Raw genomic sequence first — 20,393 nt, forward strand, 5'->3', positions numbered from 1 at the left:
ATTCTTCCCTCACAGATAAATATCGTATATATAAAAGAAATATGTTGAGTTAATTGCTCCACAAAGCTGAACAAAGATATATGTGTAATGTTCAAATATATGCAAATGTTTAAATCACCATCTCAAAGCGATGTGTCTAATCTCTGAAAGTCCTGCTTGGTAGATTAAAATCACACCCCGAGACCGCCCTGGTGAGTATTTTTCTCTCTGCTTGATGAAGTTGAACTTAATTCCCGACTTTAGTGTCACTTGTGAGGCGAGCCTGTGTGTTTCGGAGGGCACTGCACTGAAAATTATTTTCTTCACACTTCAATTCATGCAATTTACATGTATTAATGTTTTTAATGATTTGACGCTTTAATAAACAGATTGTGAAGTGTCTGAAAGGTCTTTGTCAGTTTGGATTTGACGGAAAGACTAAGCTCACGTAAACATCACCTCACTAATTTAAAGTGCTGGTTAGCAGTGATTTGACATGTGTGTTATGGCTGGTCAAAATGAATTTGGTTCGTGAGGAAGAGGAAAGTGAACAGCGAGCATTTTGTGTGGATTGTTGTATTTATGCAGGAATCTAAACTGACCATCAATAAAAGCAAGTCTGGCCAGCAGCGGGAACACGAAGTGTGAGCACGAGACAGAAACACAGAGTCAAACATTAGCTGACTGAGTCTCCTCTCCTCTCTCCTCTCCTTCTCACAGCATCGGATGTATTGACAGGGATGCTGGGACTGACAGCCGAGCGCGGCATCTGGAGTAAACTGTCGGTGTTCTCGCTGAAGTCCTCTGAGATCTCTTCTCTGTACGAGGTTTACATTCTTCATCCTCAGTGTCTGCCTCATCTGCCCAAGTGTAACCGGGTCACAAATTATATATTGTTATAATTACACAAAATGTGTTCCAAACCCCAAACTGTGGTATACCTGACTTCTTCTTTGGTGCAACCCTATAAATTTGGGGTACCCCTCTGACTTTTCCCCTTTTTCATAATTCCCCTGTGGGAGAGGTCAGAGTCATTTCTTTTCCAACACCATTATATCTTTACCCAGCCTGACGTTTCTCATTGTGTGTTTTAGTTCATTTTTGTCATCATTACGCCTGTCTTTACAAGATGCTGTGAATAAGTGGCACCTGTGTATGTGTATAGACACTGCTGATGCTAGCATGAACAGTCTTGTTAGCTTGGAAGTTGTAGTGGGTGGAGCTAACTCTCATCCCAACTGTTTATGTTTGATTATAGGAGCTGGAGCGGGCTTTTTACCTTTCATTGTCAGACGCAATGCAGGAACACACCGGTTACACGAGGACTAAATTACTAAATGCGGCAAAGTAGTGTGTGAGTGCAATTCCGGGTGTAATTAGTTTCACAGGTGATTTACAAAAGTTTAGCTATTTTCCTTTCTTTGTTCTTTTTTTTTCCAATTTTAAATATTGGCCTAATGTGCAGTAAATTGTGTGTTGCCAGCATTAATAAATCAGATCGCACACTTGACTGAAATATTCTCCTCTCGATATTTTGTGACTAGGACACTAACGTTGGTGATTTTCACCCATGAGATGAATATATATCACTTTGTGCTAATTTTTCCCTCTCAAAAATGGCATTTTTATTCATCTCTCAGTTTACAGCGATGCAGGGAGGCTCGCCTTCACTCGACTCACATGTCCCAGGGACAGGGTGGACCGAAGAACAAGATTTTTACAGTGTTATTCCACGATAGCTTCTTTTTTAAAAAACTTTCTACGACGTTGTACAGGGGAGATAAAAGAAGAAGGCCTCTGGAAAGGTACATTTTTAATGGGATGTTTCTGTTTTTCCAAATTATGATTTTATATTCTGTCACAACTCAGTAGATTCTTTTAAGATTCCACACCCATCTCCATGTGTACAAGTTTTCAGCAGCAGTCTGAGGCGACTCCATTGTCCCGAAACATCATCAGATGCAGTACGAAAAACGTGATGTCAGAGGTCAGGGGACGGTTTGCAAGACAGCGCGGCATTCTGTCCACACTGTCCTAGCTGAACATTTGGCCTGGTGAACATCGACACATATCACCCACCCTTCCTCCCCAGTGACACACACACACACACACATCCACACCTCTCTGAATGGGTGAAGCGATGCAGAAAATGGGATGCAGGTTTGTCCCTCTGCAACCTTCCCTTCCCTCATTTAGATGTGTTAACTTATTTCGACTGAACGTTTATTTTACACTCAAATGATGCTGCTCTATCACTCTGTCACACACACACACACACACACACACACACACAAACTCACACACACACAGCTTCCTCTCACACCAAGTTGAGAGCATTTCACGCTCTATATAGGCCGTCGTTATTGGAAATGAAGAAACACCTCTTCGTTTAAAGATGCGGTTTGTCGCCACATCTCATTTCCACTCGGCCTCTGAGTGTGTTTTATCTTCTGCAAGATAAGCAGGATAAAGAAAGCTCTTATCTGCCGAGTGCTAAGTGGATGAGGAGCTTCACTGTACGCCGTGTACGCGCTGTGTACTCAACTGGGTAAAGCGAACAAATAAGTCTGATACCGGCTAAATCTAATACTGCCCCGGGGCGAATTACACCCAGAATGCAATGTAGCAGACGATTCCTACAGACGAGGAGATACGACGCACTCTGGGCTCAAATGAAGCAGAAAGTTTGGACCAGCAGAGGAAAGGGTGAAGGATAGTGTAGTTTCACTCGAACATTTTATTTTGTATTGTTTGTGTGTGTGTGTGTGTGTGTGTGTGTGTGTGTGTGTGTGTGTGTGTGTGTGTGTGTGTGTGTGTGTGTGTGTGTGTGTGTGTGTGTGGGAGAGAGAAAGGTGGTGCTGCTCCTGATGAAAGCCTGAACAGTAAATCACAGTGACACACTGTCGACGCAGCAGCGGCCTCATTACAGCTCTGTTTATAACGGCTTCTCAACGAGAACCGTATTATATGATAAAAGTCTGAAGGTTCAGAACACCTTTTTGTTTCAAATGTTACTTATTCTAAGATCAGAGTTGTCCAGGCAAAGTTTTCACACTGATAATCAGCAAAATAAACTCAATATGCAACAATTAAAGCAGCTCAGGAAAGAGCCAAACAGAGACAAGAGAACGTTGAATCAGTGGAATCGGTGACAGATAATCATAACCCTGCAACCCTCGTTTTTCCCGATCTGCTTAAGAAAAAGCTCTGCGGACGTAGCGCTAATTTTACAGTGGAAATTGGACACACAATCAGGGAGGCTTGTTAGAATTTGTCTGAGGCATAAAGTCTTTATCAGGAAGAAATTCGGGCCTGCTGACGGTGCCCGATGAGCCAGAGTTCAAACAGAAACTAAAGTGGACCAACAACAGATGTTCACCTAGATTAATAAAAATCTCCTCCATCAAAGCATATTTCTTCTGTTATTTTTAGCAGCGTTTCAGACATGAAGTGCTCTCACCTCTCATTCATTTTGAATGGGGTGAAGTCACGAGTTTCCAAACTGAATGGTGGATTTGTTGCTTTCACCTCACATGTACTGAAAGATTAAAAGAAACATAGCTTTTCAAGTGCCAGCAAATCAAATCACATCAGCCCCGCTGCCGGTCAGTCAAATCGTGCAGTCCAGACAGAGCGAGGCTGATTTTTGTGCCTTGTATGTGATTGGTTGTTGCTGCTATGATGATTGTGCTTGCAAAGATATCCTCCCAATCATGATGCACTGAGACGTGTCAATGCTAATTTCAGTCCAACGCATATCTTCTTAACTATCATTAAAAGAGTTTCTCACATTGCTTTGCAGCTGATGGTTCGTTGCCTGGACAGTCCAGGCTCCTGTTGCATAGATAAACCTTTAAATTATTCATATCCCCTCATGTCAGTGGGATTCCTCACTCTTTAACACCACAAAGTCGCCCGCTTTACATCACTAACAGTCTTTTGTTGCTGCTGAATTTCACTCACATTTAACGATCTCCGATGGCTTACCTAAGAGCCTTGTTGTTTAGAAACCCCCACACGGATCCCATCTTCACAGAAACTATGGGATTAGGATTGGCTGTCCATCAAAACATTACATTACACTGAATTTAAAGTTAAGAATAAATCCTGCAGTAAAAACACAGCTCAACAATATATAAACGTAGACCAATCAGATCCATTTTTCTCTTCTTCTCAGGTGTCTTTAAACAGCTCTGCCTGTGGCAGCCATGTTGTGAGTCATCATCGTCAACAGCAGCAGCAGCAGCTGATCGAGTCCCCGAACACGGATCTGCCGGCGTTCACGCTTAGTTCAGGTTCCATTTGATCGGTTTGGACAAGTGCTCTGGGAGAGCCTGTGTACCTGCTGCTGCCGTGTCATTTCCTGTATCAGCTCAAACACACACACGCAGGCGTGCACGCACAGACACACGCGCGCACACAGTCTCTAATGGACCTGTCAGCACGGTCAACATTGCAGGAGGCAGACGCAGCTTCAAGCCAGATGTTCAGACGGATGGAGCGGTGTGAGATTCAAGATGCTGCTGCGAGGACACCGAGGGCGCCCTCATCCTACTCGACCGATCTAATTGGCTGGCACCGACCAGAGCCAGGTTGTCAGAGTCACCTCCATGCTTGTTAGATATGGAGATTTACGGGAAGCGGGGACCGAGGGAGGGGAATTATTTGAAATGTACTTTGTGTTTTTAACCTTAGAGCAGGGTGATGTGTGGGGATGAAATCTCTGTGTGGAGCGAGCGCGCCAAACACACAAAGAAAGGAAAAACCAAAACAAACACACAGAAAAAGAAATGAAAGCCTGACATTAAAAAAGCCTTGAAAAAGTATTTTCACTCGGAATTTCAGATCTGTGCTCTATGAACATTCTAGGTAAATGTCGAGTTTCCAAAGCTAATGACTCTTCTGCATTCAAGTTTATGTTTATAAATTTTGCTTTTATGATACATTAAAGGTCTTTTAAGGACATTGAATCCATCTAAACCGTCGGTCAATGCAATGTTTTGTGGTGTTTTTAAATGACTCCATAAAAGAAAGCAAAGAAAACTGAGTGAAAATGCTAAAAGACCGTCAGCATGTTTACTTGGCTGTGGAATTATTTAGTCAAAGCTCACAAAAACATGAATTAAAGGTTCATTTTTGACCTTGAAAGCTGGAGTGGACAAAACAACCAACCTAAGACCCATACTCTGCATTTTCCAGGGGTTTCAGAGGAAAACTGCAGTTTCAAAAGTACATGTGATGAGTGAGGTCACAGAGGCCAACCACAAGTTAGCCCTGCCTACATGCACGTCCTGTTATAGTTACGCGAAGCCGACTCTGACCTACAATCAGAACGCAAACAGTCGACCCCTGCTGGCCATCAGACAGAATGCAGGTTTAAGGCTTTTCTGACATGGTGCACAGTGTATAAAACATGAGCTTCAGCTTCATATTTTAAGAGAGAGTTGTGGCACTCTGACAACCCTGACGTGGAAACTGAGAATTCCTCATCAACAAATATGGTGGTACAAGCATAACTCTGAGGTGGGAAAAGGGTTTTAAAAATGTATTTCAGGGCAAAGTCAGCAAACCTTTGCAACAAAGACTGAAGACTTTTCTTCGGGCTGAGTTGTTCTGAGCAGCTTTTGAAACATCTCCAGTGCAGATGCACTGTGCAAAAAACTGAACTCTGTCAGTTACATAGAATAATATGCAGGTAAAAACATAACAGCACAATATTCTTAGTCATCCATTTAAACAATGTGTCAGTGTACCTGCATAGCAGCTGTTCCAGATGAAATCTAAACTGTAACAGCCTGTCAAGCTCGTAATTTCATCACACTACCAGCATCTAACACAATCTTTGATGCTTAAAAATATGATTTCAGAGTTTGGACCTAATCATTTGGTAGCTTAGTAATAAAATCTTTAAAATCCCACTGCTGTCAGCCAACGTGGTGATTATAATGGATGGCAGATGGTGAGCGGTGCAGGCGTACTGGTCTGGTTCAGGCGTAGTTTAGCCAACATCTCTCATATTCGGCACTGGAGCTGAGAGCTGCTTCTGCTTCACCCTTTTCTGTTTCCATTACAGTTGGTTTGTAGATTTGAAGCCTTCGCCATTGTAATCCTGTGCTGTGCCGACTTTAGCGACACAGCCAAAAAATTCCTCTATTTCAGGCCCTCTCCGACTGATTATTTGGATTGCCGACTTTAGCGAGGCAGTCTATAATTTTATGATCAAAGAGTTTTTCCCTTCGAAAGACTCGTGGCCTCTCACCCAGTGCATGCTGGGAAAGAACTATCCTCGGATGGATTTAAATGCAAAATCATTTTGTATAATGTTTCTAAATGCATCAATTAAACAATCAATTAAAATAAAGAGCTGAAAAATCCATGATTACCTCCAGCCTCTGTCCTCCTGCCCACATTAACGCTGTTTTATGGAGCTCTGCGTGAAGCCTCAGTTCAGTCAGGAGGCACGTTATAATTTGACACCGGCGACGAGAGTGAGTGAAAGACATGGTGGAGGCTGTTAAAGAAAAACCCTCACTGTCATGTGCATGAAATGACGGGGCGGGATAATGAAGGGACTTTTATGCAAAGCGGAGGGTGTCGCGGCGAAAGGCTTGTGCTCGCTCATCTCTGCAAAGCTATAATGATGCATGAAGGGCCCCTTCATGTTTATGACATGATTGTGAGTGATTTATTGGCACCCCATGGTAATTAACATCAGATTATCTTCTCTGGGAAGCTGTGAAGTCTCACTTCGCTACTGCTGCCATGGCAGGAAGTTCACCGCTGGCAGTTAACAATACAGACAGGAGCGTCTGGAGGGCTCCATTAGCACCTAGCCATATGTTAAACAGCAGCAGTTTTAGGTGCCACTGTATCAGCTCTTATCTCCGTGAACTGTTATCAGCCATTATTCAACCAGGCAGCACCATAAAATTCACGGTTTTTCACTAAAATCTGCTCGCGGGGCTGCTGACTGAGCTCCAAAGATGCATCTGTCTGACAAAAGAAAAAAAAGCTTTTAGGCTCAGCCTGAAAGATTCAGATTTATTAACCCTAAACTCATCATTTGTGCTCTACTCGGAGCTTGAATCGGACTGAATAAGTTCTTAGTTGCTCCACATTGTGGGACTATTGTTGTAGGATCTATTGTTTGGATTTGGTGCTATATAAATAAAATGAAAAAAATTTTCACTGGACTGAAGGGGGCTTAACTTGGGACATGCTGGTCACTCTGTTCTGCTGTTAGTTACATTTTGCTGGTGTGTCCCTGTAATGCCATTTAGCCAATGGTGAATCATTTGTATGTTGATGGGAGTCCTCTCATCCACCATGTCACAATTAATCAAAGATGAAAATTCATAACTTTCAGTCAACTCAAATGAACACCTATGGATGGACAGTGTTCTCCATCACCTTTAAAACACCGAATTAGAGAATATCTTCGGAATTTTGAGTTTCAGAAACTTGGAGAATCAGCGCCAGCGTACAGTCGGACCGGCTGTGCATCAGTACATCCAATAAATAATTTGCAAACGTACGTGGGAGCACGTGCACGGTTAGTTGTTTCTGAAATAACGAATTCAGAGTTCCGTTCTTTAAAGTACAACATGTGAGTGAGTACAACAGTGAGGGACTACTTTGTGATCTTTCTTCATTTTATGCAAGCTTAAATCTTCCTCGTTCTTTTTCTCTGGCATGCCCAATTATCTGTGGGCAGCAATGAGTTACCATCTCAGTTCAAGTGAATAATATACATAAAGGGATTAGTGGGCTTGTGTTTGTGGCAAAAGAAGGAAGTGTTGGGAACTACACTCTAACTACATGAAGTCTTTCTGAGTTACTTGGGCAAAAACTAATTATTGATGAGATCTGACACAACTGAAGATTCCAAATATGTCAGTATGATTTCCGAATAATGACAACTCTGAAGTGGATTTGAAAAACCAACCCGTTCTCATCACAGGGCTTCAAAAATGTCTGACATTTCAAAGATGCACACAGGAGGCCCTTTGCCATCAGAGTCTCCATGAACCAGTGGCTGCAGGTGGACGAGACAGGAAGTGACAGTGGTTTAAACTACAGGACTGTCAACCAACTGTTTGCTTGTTTTATTTCTGCACTTTGGTTTTTACTTGTTATTAATTTTCATTATTTTATTATTTGACTTGGTTTAAGCATCAGAGCTGCTTGGTTAGGATTAGGAACACATTGTGGTTTGAGTTGAAACGTGCCTGTTCACATCATCAAATACATATGTTGAAAATGATGCTCAAGGGTTCCCAGAGCATAAAATGTGACAATGAGAGCTCCTCACCAAGAGTCTGTCACTAGTGGGAGTGCTGCAGGTCTTTTTGTTACTGTCTGTTTGCAGAGAAATGTAGGAACTCAAACACTGTGACTACTTGTGCGCAGTTTTCCAAATTCCTGAAGTGTCGAGCCTGATGCCAGTGACTCTGTGTGCAGGCTCAATCCTGACTAGATGAAAAGTTGACCTGAACAGGGAAGATGGTGACAACGATGTTAGTAACAAAGAGAACGACGCATAAAAGCTTCACCAGAGACCTAAAAACAAGGCTGCCGTGGATAGTTTTTGTTGTTTTTAACATTTATTTTCCTTTTTTCAAACAAGCTCTTTGTGACTTCTGTCTACTTGCAACAGGGGTGAGTTAAAGAATGTGCTCCAGCACAAACATAATAACAATAGCCTTCAGTACTGCACTGCATCATATTGTTCACATGGCATCCTGGTGACAGCACACAGCCAGTCTGCTGGTCTCCGAAGCTCTGTGCAAGACTTTTATCCACCGCTGCACTGCTGGGTGCTTAAGAACAGACTCACTATTGCTGTGACCAGCGTGTGAAGGCGCTTCACCAAACAACTCCACATCCAAAGCTCAGAGATGACTTCAGCTTTGACGAGTATTTCATGCTCAGGAACAGACGACGGGCTAGAAATACTTACTCTTAGTGTGGCAGGGAGTATTGTTGTATTCTGTAACCTCGTTTGATTTTCACCGCATACTTTTAAATAACCTGTGACCTCGATAACTGAGGCTCTACAAACACTTTTAAAATGGTGATCAAGGCATGAATAATATTTCTATTTGATAGAGACGAGGCGCAGCCATAAAAACACGGCGTCTCGGGTTTGAATATTCAGTGTGAACGTCGTACAACTTCAATGAAGTGTTGGGCTGTGATCGATCTGTCAGAGCAGCTGGGGAAACAGTTCGGTTTCTCTTAACATTAACCAAGCCTGGTTCACTCTGTGGTCTCTCCACCACCATTTTATTTTATGCAGTAAAGAAAATGTAAAGCAATATCACCACTGCCTGCGATATATGTAGTGTATCACCCACATGCACATCATTTATTCAGCAGACCATCAAATCTTGCTCTGCTACAAGGATGAACCACTGAAGAACGAAGCATTGTAAATGTGCAAAATCCTGAACAGACAATACAGCAAAGACCTCGGCATTAGCGCAGCGGTAGCATTTTAAGCAGAGCTACAGTACGTCTCTTTTTCAAACCTTTAAAAAGGTAGCAGGAAGCGCGTTGCAGGACTCCTAAAATAAGAATTCCTAAAACCTGGGCTCCGACTCTGTTGGGAGTCACTGCTCTAACTGCAAGAAACCTGATGAAGTTCACAGTTTTCCCAGCAAACAAACTCCTCCTGACGTCTCCGCACCCCAAGCTGGAGCAGCTCTCTCTGCCGATCCATCAGCCAGCACCCTGCCCCCTCCCTCCCCCGCTGTGACTTTCCAGCATTCATCACAAGCTGTCCAGCTGCTTAGATCATCCTCAGTCGGCAGTCGCTCGGTCCGCATTATGCAAAATGTCAGCGGGCGAGTGGTGTGTAAAACCACAAAACAACATCAGTCAGTCTCAGGGAAAGAAGCAAACAGAGGATGGAGAGACCCTTCGGTCTTCACGCCTCTTCATCTTGAAAGTTTCCACTTTTCTGTTTCCCTGAAAGGAATAGTGGGCTGGGAAGCAGGCCTCTCAATATTTAAGGTGAAGTATAGGAAATGTAAAAGGCTTTGGAGTGTGTTTGATTCATTATTCAGCGTTAGCCTATTCTCTCCCTCTCTCTCTTTCTTGTGCTGTGTGCAAGAGATAACAGCTCGGCTCCATGCTTTAATTCTTTTGCATAGCAGATTAGAATAGGAAAAAAAAAAAGGGGGGGGGGGAGGCACACAATCCGGGGGAATATGCGATGACTTTTTTTCACATTTTTTCACCCACTGCTTCTTCTTAGTCCTGTCTGATAAAAACAAAAAAAGAAGACTCGTGACGATGCCAAAGAGGAGCTACCCTCTTGCACATCTTGCACATCGTTGTCCTGATGTGAAGTCATTCTGTTCTCCCTCTGGTTCCCGGCAAGTTTTCTTTTTTTTTTTCCTCTAATATTTTCTTGACATTTACAGCGAAGACAAGAAAGTGAGGAAGGTGGGTAGTTATCGCCCCAGAGCTCCTCTCAGAGAAACGGGCCTGGAGACGGGCGCGAGAATAGGACGCGGCAGATGAAAGGCTGCCGCTTTGATAGCAACTGAAAGAGACACGGAAAAGACGCAATAATGCTGGAATCACACGAATCTCACCATCACTGTCACCATCATCATCCTCGGTTCAGTTCGACTGCTGATCAGCCCGCTCTTTGGGGGTGTGCAGCAGTACAGCGAGATCTCCTCTCACAACTCGCACTCACAATCCAACGCATAATTGGCTTCCTGGATTGACTTCAACTGCTGGGGGAAATCTTTGACAAAACCATACATAAATAAATCCATTTTCCTGTGTTTTCTCTTCCCCTGGCTGCCTGCAGAAAAGGCCTCGTTATATATGCAAATGAGATTCTCCTCCTCTCTCTCAGTCATCCCCTCGAGCCAAACGCCTTACTGGCTCCCGCCCATGCAAATGCAGGCCAGGGCAGAGGATCCGCTTACAAAGAAGATACTATAAGAGAGAGAGAGAGAAGGCCAGGATAGAGGCCAAAGAGAACGAATCCAGGGAAGTGACTGAAGGAGAGAAACCAGAATGAAATAGCAGAGAGGAGATGTATGAAGGAGTGAGTGTGTGTGTGTTTGTGTAGGTGGTTCTCTGAAGGAGATGAGTGACAGAAGAGGGTGAGGGAGGCCAAGCCACAGAGAGAGAGAGAGGTGAACTAAGCGCAACTAAATAGACTCTGTTTGCATTATAGACACACATCTGCACAACATATGACCATATTTTCACCAAGCATTAACAGACAGTGTAGGCCTAGATGTCTTATCTGCGGATGAAAAAAAAAACCTTACAGTAAAGACGACCTATACAGATGTGCTGTACAGATGTGCTGTACAGATGTGCTGTATGCGTAATTCAGCACGTATTTTCACATTCATTTGTGTAAATAAACCTGAGATATCATCTTCTGTTGATGAATTCTCCTTTAAGATGAAAATTGTAAAGGTCACCAGAAAGCTGCTTTGAAAGGTGCATTGTCTTTCATCCCAGCAGCCCTGCTGCAGCCTGCTTCTATAAAACACACGCTCATATCGTTTAGTGTGTATAGTGGATTCATATCTTGCTGCCAGATAAAGCCATTTGTGGCTTGCGACGAAAACTGTTGGGTCACATGAAATCAAGCAGCAGCTGATGGTCTAAACATTGTTTATCTCAAACACACTGTCCTTTTTAAGGTTTGCTGTAATTTCTTTGGTTGCCTGATCAGCCATGACTGCAAAGCAGAAATAAAATCTCTGACTTTTGCAGAAAATATTCATGCACATTTGTGAGAGTGGCAGCCAGCTTCTCCCCCTGCTGCTGTCACCTCCCACTGCAGCATGTCTGTTGTTGTGTTAGGGCTGGTGGAAACAACAGAAATGGCTGCGTGAACTGCTCACTTTCTAAAAACATCGCTTATCTCAAGCCGCCGATTAGAGAAGCAATTTAAACCCAAATAACCCAAAATCTGAGACACAATGATTATATATACAATATGGGCATTTTTTGTAATTATTAGTATTATTATTATTATTTTGTTAATGGCAGTCGTAAAGACAAAGTAAGCTTTATTTTTGGCCAGAAAAGGTTCAAGAGGTTCAAATTTAATCTTGTTTAAAGAAGCTTAAAGAAGTAAGTATGTACTTAGGAGGCCCTTGAGCAAGGCACCAAATCACCATGTTTAGCAACCAAAGTCCAGCGCAGCTCCAGAAGCCTCCACACTTAGCGAACGGGTCTACAGAGCTTCCCTAATTAGCAGCGACACAGTCTGAGGGCGTTGGCGCGTCCTGCCCTCCATATCGAGGGGAAGAGTCCCGGCGGGTTGCCGGCATCCCGCCTGTGAGATGAGGACGCTGCACGGTGGCCCTCAGAGGCCCCGCCACTGAGCGCCAAAAAGAGCGGACACGCAGTCCTTGTTAAGGTTACAGATTCTGCTGGTGACACACAGATGACAAGGACAATTTACCACATGGCTGCGTCTCCTCGTCTTTGAGCAGAATGAAAGCGCGCACACACACACACACACACTCTCACACATACACAGTGCAAATTAAGTCTAATAAGAGAAGATGAAACTTTGTGATCCCTGTGGGGAAATTAGGAGGTCGCAGAGGCAGAAAAGAGAGGATACACAAAAGGAGAAAAATTAGGAGCAGAGCAACTGGGAATAATAATGGACGACTGGGATACTGTACGCTGTAGCCTGCTACTGCGGGATCCTTAAAGAGCAGGAAACCAGGAGTACAAAAGTGCAAAGTTAAGGTTGCTGCTTATTTTCTCAATGAATCCATGTCTCGACTATGAAATGTTAAAAAAAAACAGAAAAAGGTGGTAAAAACCAAAAGAATCATTTCATAATGACATCAAACTGAGAAAAGAAGACATCCAAAAAGCTGGAACCAGCACGTGTGACATCTTTGTTATAAAAAGGAGACAAGGAATGGACTGAATTTTCTGCCAAAGACTAATCAATAATTGCTAAGACAGAAAATCGCTGTATCCTCCAAATAATACACAGAAGAAAGGAGGGCAATTTAGAGCAAAGGGGATACAAAGCAAACACATCACAAGACTAGGTGCTGTAAACTGTGATTAGTCCGGTCACAATCGTAGAGCAATGCAGATGTTTGTAACAGAACCCAGCATGGAAAAGAAAAAAATATGTTTGGATGGGATAGAGCGAGAAGAACATCAGCTCACATGTACACGTATGTATCTCACCTGACCCCATGACCTTAAAGCACAAACTGATTCAGTGTAAAACAGGCTAAAATAGAAATGCAAGAGCATTTGTTACTGGCCTGCTCCTCACTTTGCCATGCTCTTCTGGCAAACGTTCACGTGGATGTTAGTTTGACATCAACTTGAACTTTGTCCTGAGGGAGTGTGCTGGTTTGGAGCAAAGGCATTCCCCCAGCAGGACCGTGTGCAGCACCGTGCTACAAAAGCTGCCCAGCAGTGGTTCAAAAGAACATGAAGAAGAGCTCAAAGTGTTGATCCAGCCTCCAACCCACCCAGATCCAACTGAGCATCCAAGACAAGCTCAGTCCACGAAACCCACAGGACCATCTGCTGCACCGTGAAATCTGAACAGTTTGATTTGATTTTTTAAATTTCAAACATTTTGAAATGACGTGAGGGAAGATTAAATAGTTTCTGGACAGGAACACTGGTTTAACCAATTGAACACTGACTGGGAGCCATTAATTACTACAGGAGTCTTAATCAGATACTAGCTAAACCAGAACACTGGGAGCATCACTGCAGTACAGCCACATGAACGCAACATAAGTGACATTACCATCTCAAAACATTACGAGTTGTATACACAGGTTCACTCCTCAGAGTACAGAGACCTCCAAAAGCTAAGACTGAATAAGCTAAATACCCTAGAAAGCTATTTTTTACTTGCTTACCACAAGGGGTCGCCACAGTGGGCAGCTCTACATGTTTGATTTGACAGATTTTTCTGCTGGTAACCTTCCAGGATCAAACCAGGGATCTCTCACGTGTCATTATTGGGTGCAAAACATCACAGCATGCAAATGTGCCACATTCTTCCTCCAATAGGTCATAGCTGCTCTGGTGGCTCAAGGAGGTCCTACACAATGTTAAGCACGAGTTTTAATGTTATGCCTTAATAGTCTGTCGATTCTCTTTTAAAATGGGGCTGCAGATGCTTTATTATAAGCATATTGCATTGTAATAGCATAAATAAGGCAAAGAGCCAGGAGAAGGTACTTTAAAAAAGTCCCTTCCTTCAAACAATATCCTTAAAACAGCCTAACACGCATCTATTTGAGTAAGTAGGGTTACTCAAACAAATGTTACTGGGGCTGTTTTCAGCTGCATTTTAATTCACATTTGTTGCTCTAGCGAGTACGGGGTGTGTATAACAGCGTGTGTTTATGCTAATGAAGGAACATGCCACCCAGTGCCAAACTGCGGCTCACTAATGTGCTTTTAATAGTTTAATCCCACAGAGTGGAGCCCAGTGACTTATGGATTATGATGTATTAGGAAATGTATACAGATAATATTAAATCATCGCATACGTGATATCGCACTCACATGGGCATATTTTTGTGCTTTTGTTTATTTTATTTATCTGAAAAACCTCCTTTACACACATACACTCACACACCAACCATACAACCCTCAGGACCTCAACTCATCCAGCAGGGGTCAGAGGTCAACAGGAAATGGACAGGAAGTGGACCGTGGAGGACTGTGCTGGTGTCTGACCGCTATAACTGGAGCAGAAGAAGATCTTCCCCCTGGACACACACACACGCACGCACACAGTCATGCAGCAGACACACAGTCATGTCCCCTAACCCTTTCCCCTTTCTTCACAAAACTACACACAGAAACATTTTAATGCATGTATACACTCATGCACATCTCCTCAAACCATCCCACACACACATAAACACAGTGGGGTGATATAATGTGATGTGAAAGCTGGCCTGCCTGCGTGCCGTTTGCAGTCCATCACCCACTTTCTCTCCCTTCGTTTTGCCTCACAGGCTCAACCACACCCATTAATGCACCAATCAGATGCTTCGGGTTATACAAAGTTAATATCAGCCTGAATTTACACCAAAGGCACGGCTCAGCTGTCCTCTTACATGGCAGACGTAAATCACACAAAAGCAGCTAAACAAATGTAAAACATTTTTGAAACATGAAGTTCAGGCAGGTTTCATCCCCTGTTGTTTCCTTTACAGCTTATCTACTGTCTTGTGAATGGGCAGCGTGTGTGTGTTTGGCATTATAAACATCACAAGTAATGCCTTGTCCTCAAACTTTGTGAGCATGAGTGTGTGTGTGTGGGAGTGTGCTCTGCATTAGAAGCACCGGTAGCACCACTGACCCGTGTTCGCCTCAGTGTGTTTTTATCTCTGCCTGTGTGACCCGAATTGTAAATACAGCATCCTCCGCTAAGCTGCGCATTTTGGTGTGTGTATGTGTGTGCGCATATTGGCCTGTGTGCTGTGAATTATGAGCAGCAGCCACAACCTGACCTGGTCTGTTCATGGGCTGTATGACTTCGGATCTTGCATATCAATGCGCAAGTTATCTCCGGAATACGTGCGCGTGTGATTTTTCTTTGCGTGTGCATGTGAGCCATGCCAAGAGGTTAATTGAGGGGAGGGCCTCTAAACTGTTGCCCAGGGAAACGCACTCTCATCCATCACCTCATTGACTATTCAGCACCAGGCTCTGAACAAACAAACTAATGCCGAATCCTCTCTGAGCTCAAGGGCGGAGGTGGGGAGGAGCGGACCCGCGGTGGGTCGCTATGCCCGTCGTCGGAGGCTCCTGGCTGGGCTGCTGGGGAGGCTACAGCCCCCTGCTCCCCGACCTGCTGGAGCTCAGACAACAGGCTAATCCTTACAGCACACAGAGGAGCCGCTAATAGGAGAGGATTAAACCAACAAATACACCCACTCCCTCTGCTTCTCCTCCTCTTCCTTCTTCATTCCTCCTCCTCTGCAACTTCCTCAGTTCTTTTTCCCTGTTTTTTAATTAATGTTTTTATATATCGATAGTTAGTTAGATTTGATGTAAGGACTGTAAGTTAGCAGGGTAGTAAGACTTGTGTTCATGTGTATACTGTATATTGTGTGTGTGTAGGTGTACGTGTGTGTGTGTGTGCACGCGTTGGGGAGTGGATTATCCAGGTACCAGGACTCGGCGTTCGCCGGCAGCAGAGCGGAAAGCTTTAATGAGAAGTCACTATTTACTGAGGACAGAATGGGACACACACGCAACACAGAGACTTTACTGTAAATACTCACACACACACACACACACACACACACACACACACACGAGAACCTTCTACGATGATGCACTGCTTCACACACACACTAACCAGTGCAGTAATGGGATTTGGAAGGTTTTCTCTATAAACCAGTCTGCCCTCTTTCTCCTCATTAAGGTACACACCGCACACGTACACACAGCTCAGACACTGAAGCACTGCTGGCTCTATGCTGCTGCAGACTTCTGGGCTCAGTAATTATTTGGAATCTCTGTATCTTTGTCTTCTTTTGTTTGTGTGAACCTGTAGGTGTGTGTCTCTGTGTGTGTGTGCTGGCTTGCTGCTAACAGAAACAGTCTGGTTGAGCTTTGAAAGAATGTAGCAGACGATACTTTACAGTCTCAGAAGTTCTTCATCCACAAATTCAGTCGAAGAATTTTTTTTTTATTAGAAATGGGTTTGAAATCGTGACCTCGGTTCGATCCAATCAAATCTTGTTTTTGGCATCCAAACCGAGGAACATTACTGCCAAAGCAACATGATTTATATCTGCATTACAATACAAACAGTCTCAACATGAAGACGCAATACGGGTGATTTAGGCCTGAGAAGGTTGCCCTCTTCAGGCAAGGAAAGTATAAATTGCTTCTAAATGTATAAGGCAGGTTCACGTTATGTTATACCGTTAATGACCTTTAGGTCCAGCTGTATTTAGCAGCCATGTCACGTTTATGGCACAATGCCACAATTTGACATTACGGAGCATCATGATTTAAAAGGTGTTAAATCATTTTAAATCATTTCCTACCAGAGCAACAAAACAGCTCCTGCTGTTAAAAAAAAAAAGGGCGATGTAAAACTTTAGCTGCTTCCCTTTTCTGTCATTACAATGTGATGCATGATATACCCACCTGATGACTTCAATAAATACAAATGGTTCCAGATTCAAGATATAATAATACGATATAAAATGAAAAGGATGTCATCTATGCAAACTGATCAAAGGCTCCAAAGACTGGTGCTTCAGTCAGCTATTGCACAGAAGCGATCTCATAGATGAATTTTCACATCCAATCAACGTATTTGTACAACAACAACAAGACGAAGCTGGAGGTTTTTTTTAATTAAGGCTAACCAAGACAAAGTGATGGAATCACACCAGCCACGCCACCAATATCATTTAAAAAGGTGAGAAGGAATAAAGTGGATAACAGCCACAGGCCCATTTATTATGTTTAAAATCAACACAATCATTTTGATCTGAACTACACACCAGTGAAGTGTTGCTGCGTCTCACTGAGGACCAAATGTGTCCACAGTCAGACATATAATCACCGGCCAAAGCACTCAGCCTTTGTGATCATTCCTGCCACAGTGGGTGTCTCCAGGAAGACATTTTGCCACGATGAAACGCAGCGTGGCGTCAGTTAACAGGTTACAGATGGTTATTTGTTTATACTGTATGTGGAGTAAGAAGGATAGCACTTATTTGTGGTATGTAATGTGTGGTAGAGCGTATGAGATGAAGTAAATTAAACTCGTAGTTTTGCTTTGGGCAATAAATTTTTTTCTGTCATTGAAATGTGGAAATGTGAGGAAAAACTACTTCCTGCCACGAGGAATATTTGTCTCAGAGGAGGAAGTACATCTCAGTGTTTCCCAGCTGCCCTCTCCACTCAGACTCGCAGTGCTCTCTGGGCGCTCGTGTCTCTTTATAAGGTCCATTTTCTCCAGCCTGTTTGAGCTCAGTGAGTCTGTGTGTGGTTAATAAACTCTCTGTTCTGGGTTATTTTCAGATTCTCTGTGTGGAAACAGCAGAGCAGGGCCTCACATTCTGCAAAGTGCTAATTTCTCATCCACAGCTAACACCTGAAAACAGTGCATAAATATATTAACCCTGCATGCAAACACTGTGATGACCTTTTGTCTTGCAACATAATCCTTACATTAGTCCTGCCTCAGACCTCACCAAACCCAAGGTGATAGGTGAAATGGTCCACTGAAACATTTCACCTAACTCTAAAGGCCGTTACACACAAAACGTGTTTTTCCTCCCCACTGTCACCAACAAGTTTGCTAGGGTTCGTTCTCTAATGGTGTGTTTATCGAAGAATCAAAAGTGACTGTTGATTTAAAATCATACTTTATGAATAAAACTGAAGGGAAATTGCAAAGTGGCTCACAAACACTACCTACATGCACAGCTGAATCCATGCTTGCAGAGCTCATGACTTTTTTAGACTTTTCCTTTGTCATTCTGCACCAACACACACACACACACACACACACACACACACACACACACACACACACACACACACACACAGTTTTGCTTCCATCACTTCAGAGGACTTAACGCTGCCCTTAGCCATAACTACTGCTTGTTTAAACTTAGCCTTCATCTTAACTATTGTAAACAAGAGTGATTGAGTTGTGGGATCTTTACATTTTCGTCCTCAGAAGGAAGACGGGTCCCCACAAGATGAGTAATCCGAGCAGACGCTTGCAGTACATGCGAGCAGAGTAATCATAGCAAATTGACGGATGACTGCACCGCCACTTTTTATCTGTTTCTACACGTACAGACATGAACACGCTCATGTGTCGTGGTCTCTAAAAACTCCATCTCCCACCCTTCATCTCTCTCTCCCTCCATCCTCTCCTGTCCAGAGAGTTAGATGGTGATTAGCGTTGGGATTCTGGGACTCTGGCCTCAGTTTTCATTAACAGCCATAAACACAGTTCTGCTGCACCACCGAGACCAACCGCAGGCTTTGAGTGTGTGTGTGTGTGTGTGTGTGTGTGTGTGTACATCTGAGGAAGCTTTGTCGGTGCTTTGATGAGAGAGAGAGAGAGAGAGAGAGAGGTGTTGTTTATCATGGCAGTAATTAAGGCTGCTGTTCGGCTTTAATTAAAATATAACAGCGGCACCAAGTATGGACTGGTTCTCACACGCACACAAAAAAACCACGCACGGCATCTTTAGCAGTCTATTTACCACAAAAGATAAGGTAAGACGACCACACTCTGAAAGACTTCCAGGGCGACACACACACATACACGCCGCTATCAGCCTCACATAATTGGATCTGATCCAAAAGCGACTTGTGACATCTCCTTGATCCTCTCACTTGAACCCAAACACACCTCGAGCTTCACTTTGGTCCATGTTCTCTCTGACTTTTTAATGGTCTGTTCCAAACTCTACAAGCTTATTCATATTTATTTATTAAGGCAGCGTGTCCTCTCTCTGGTGGGGCGGTAAACTGATTAATCCTGGTCTTTTTCACACGCTCGACTTGCAAGATTACAAGCCTCGGTTGTCGAGGTAAAAAAAAAGAAGAAAAAAAGAGAGAGAGTGGCTCGTGCAAAGCGGCAGATCTTGGGTGCACGTGCGATTCTGGTTTGTGTGAGTTCGCTGGTGCTACATTCAAAGGTGCAGTGGAGATTCATTTTGCTCTCAGCTAGTCAGATTACTGGATGGAAACAGCTGAGCCAATCACAGGCCAGTATACCAGCGGTAGCTCAACAAATGGTGAGAGTCTACAGAGAGATAACGTGGCTTTTCCAGCTGAGTGTGTCGAAAGGCCAAACCACATATGGTTGTCACTTTTGGTTGGCTAGATAATTATGTAAATTTTAGCTCCTGTTATGTAATAACTGAGGGAGAACATGCGCTGATGCTCTTTTGTACAGAACCAGCCACAGAAACCATCATGCATGTGGAATACATGGAATATGTAATATTTACAGCTTCATCGAGCTTTTATAGCTGAGGCTTATTCATGGTGTAAAGTTCTTCAGACACCGGACGCGTAAAGTTTGCGTTTTAAATATATTTCGGACTCGCATATTCTTAATGCAGCCAAATTTCACAGGACGACCTTGCAGTGCTTATTTTTTCTGACCAAGTTAGATTTTTGTTTGCAAATAACCAGACCTGACCAATCAGGCCACAGAATTTGGGAACAAGTGCACTGATGATGGAAATCCTATTTGACCTCAGACACACAGCTAGGTGCTGCTCGAGGTTATTTACTCTCTGAAATGATTTCTCTGCTTCCTCAGCTCAAACTGCCCCACCGGCATCCTGAAGTACGGACGAAAGCGGCCGTGAAACAGCTTCAACTCCTGAAAATCTCCCTGCCGCTGCCTTCTC

At 43.4% G+C, this 20,393-nt stretch overlaps 1 protein-coding gene across 2 annotated transcripts in view; it reads right to left on the bottom strand.

Moving 5' to 3' along the window:
- Positions 1-20,393, bottom strand: part of LOC147337394 (protocadherin-1-like) — a 231,765-nt gene that overhangs the window by 34,988 nt on the left and 176,384 nt on the right. The gene's annotated exons all lie outside the window — the stretch shown is intronic.

The sequence above is a fragment of the Aulonocara sp. 'chitande type north' Nkhata Bay genome, linkage group LG2 (genome assembly GCF_057382095.1).
Source record: "Aulonocara sp. 'chitande type north' Nkhata Bay isolate Kocher_YH1m ecotype deep benthic linkage group LG2, A_spYH_male_GT1.1, whole genome shotgun sequence".
In the NCBI taxonomy this organism is placed as follows: domain Eukaryota; kingdom Metazoa; phylum Chordata; class Actinopteri; order Cichliformes; family Cichlidae; genus Aulonocara; species Aulonocara sp. 'chitande type north' Nkhata Bay.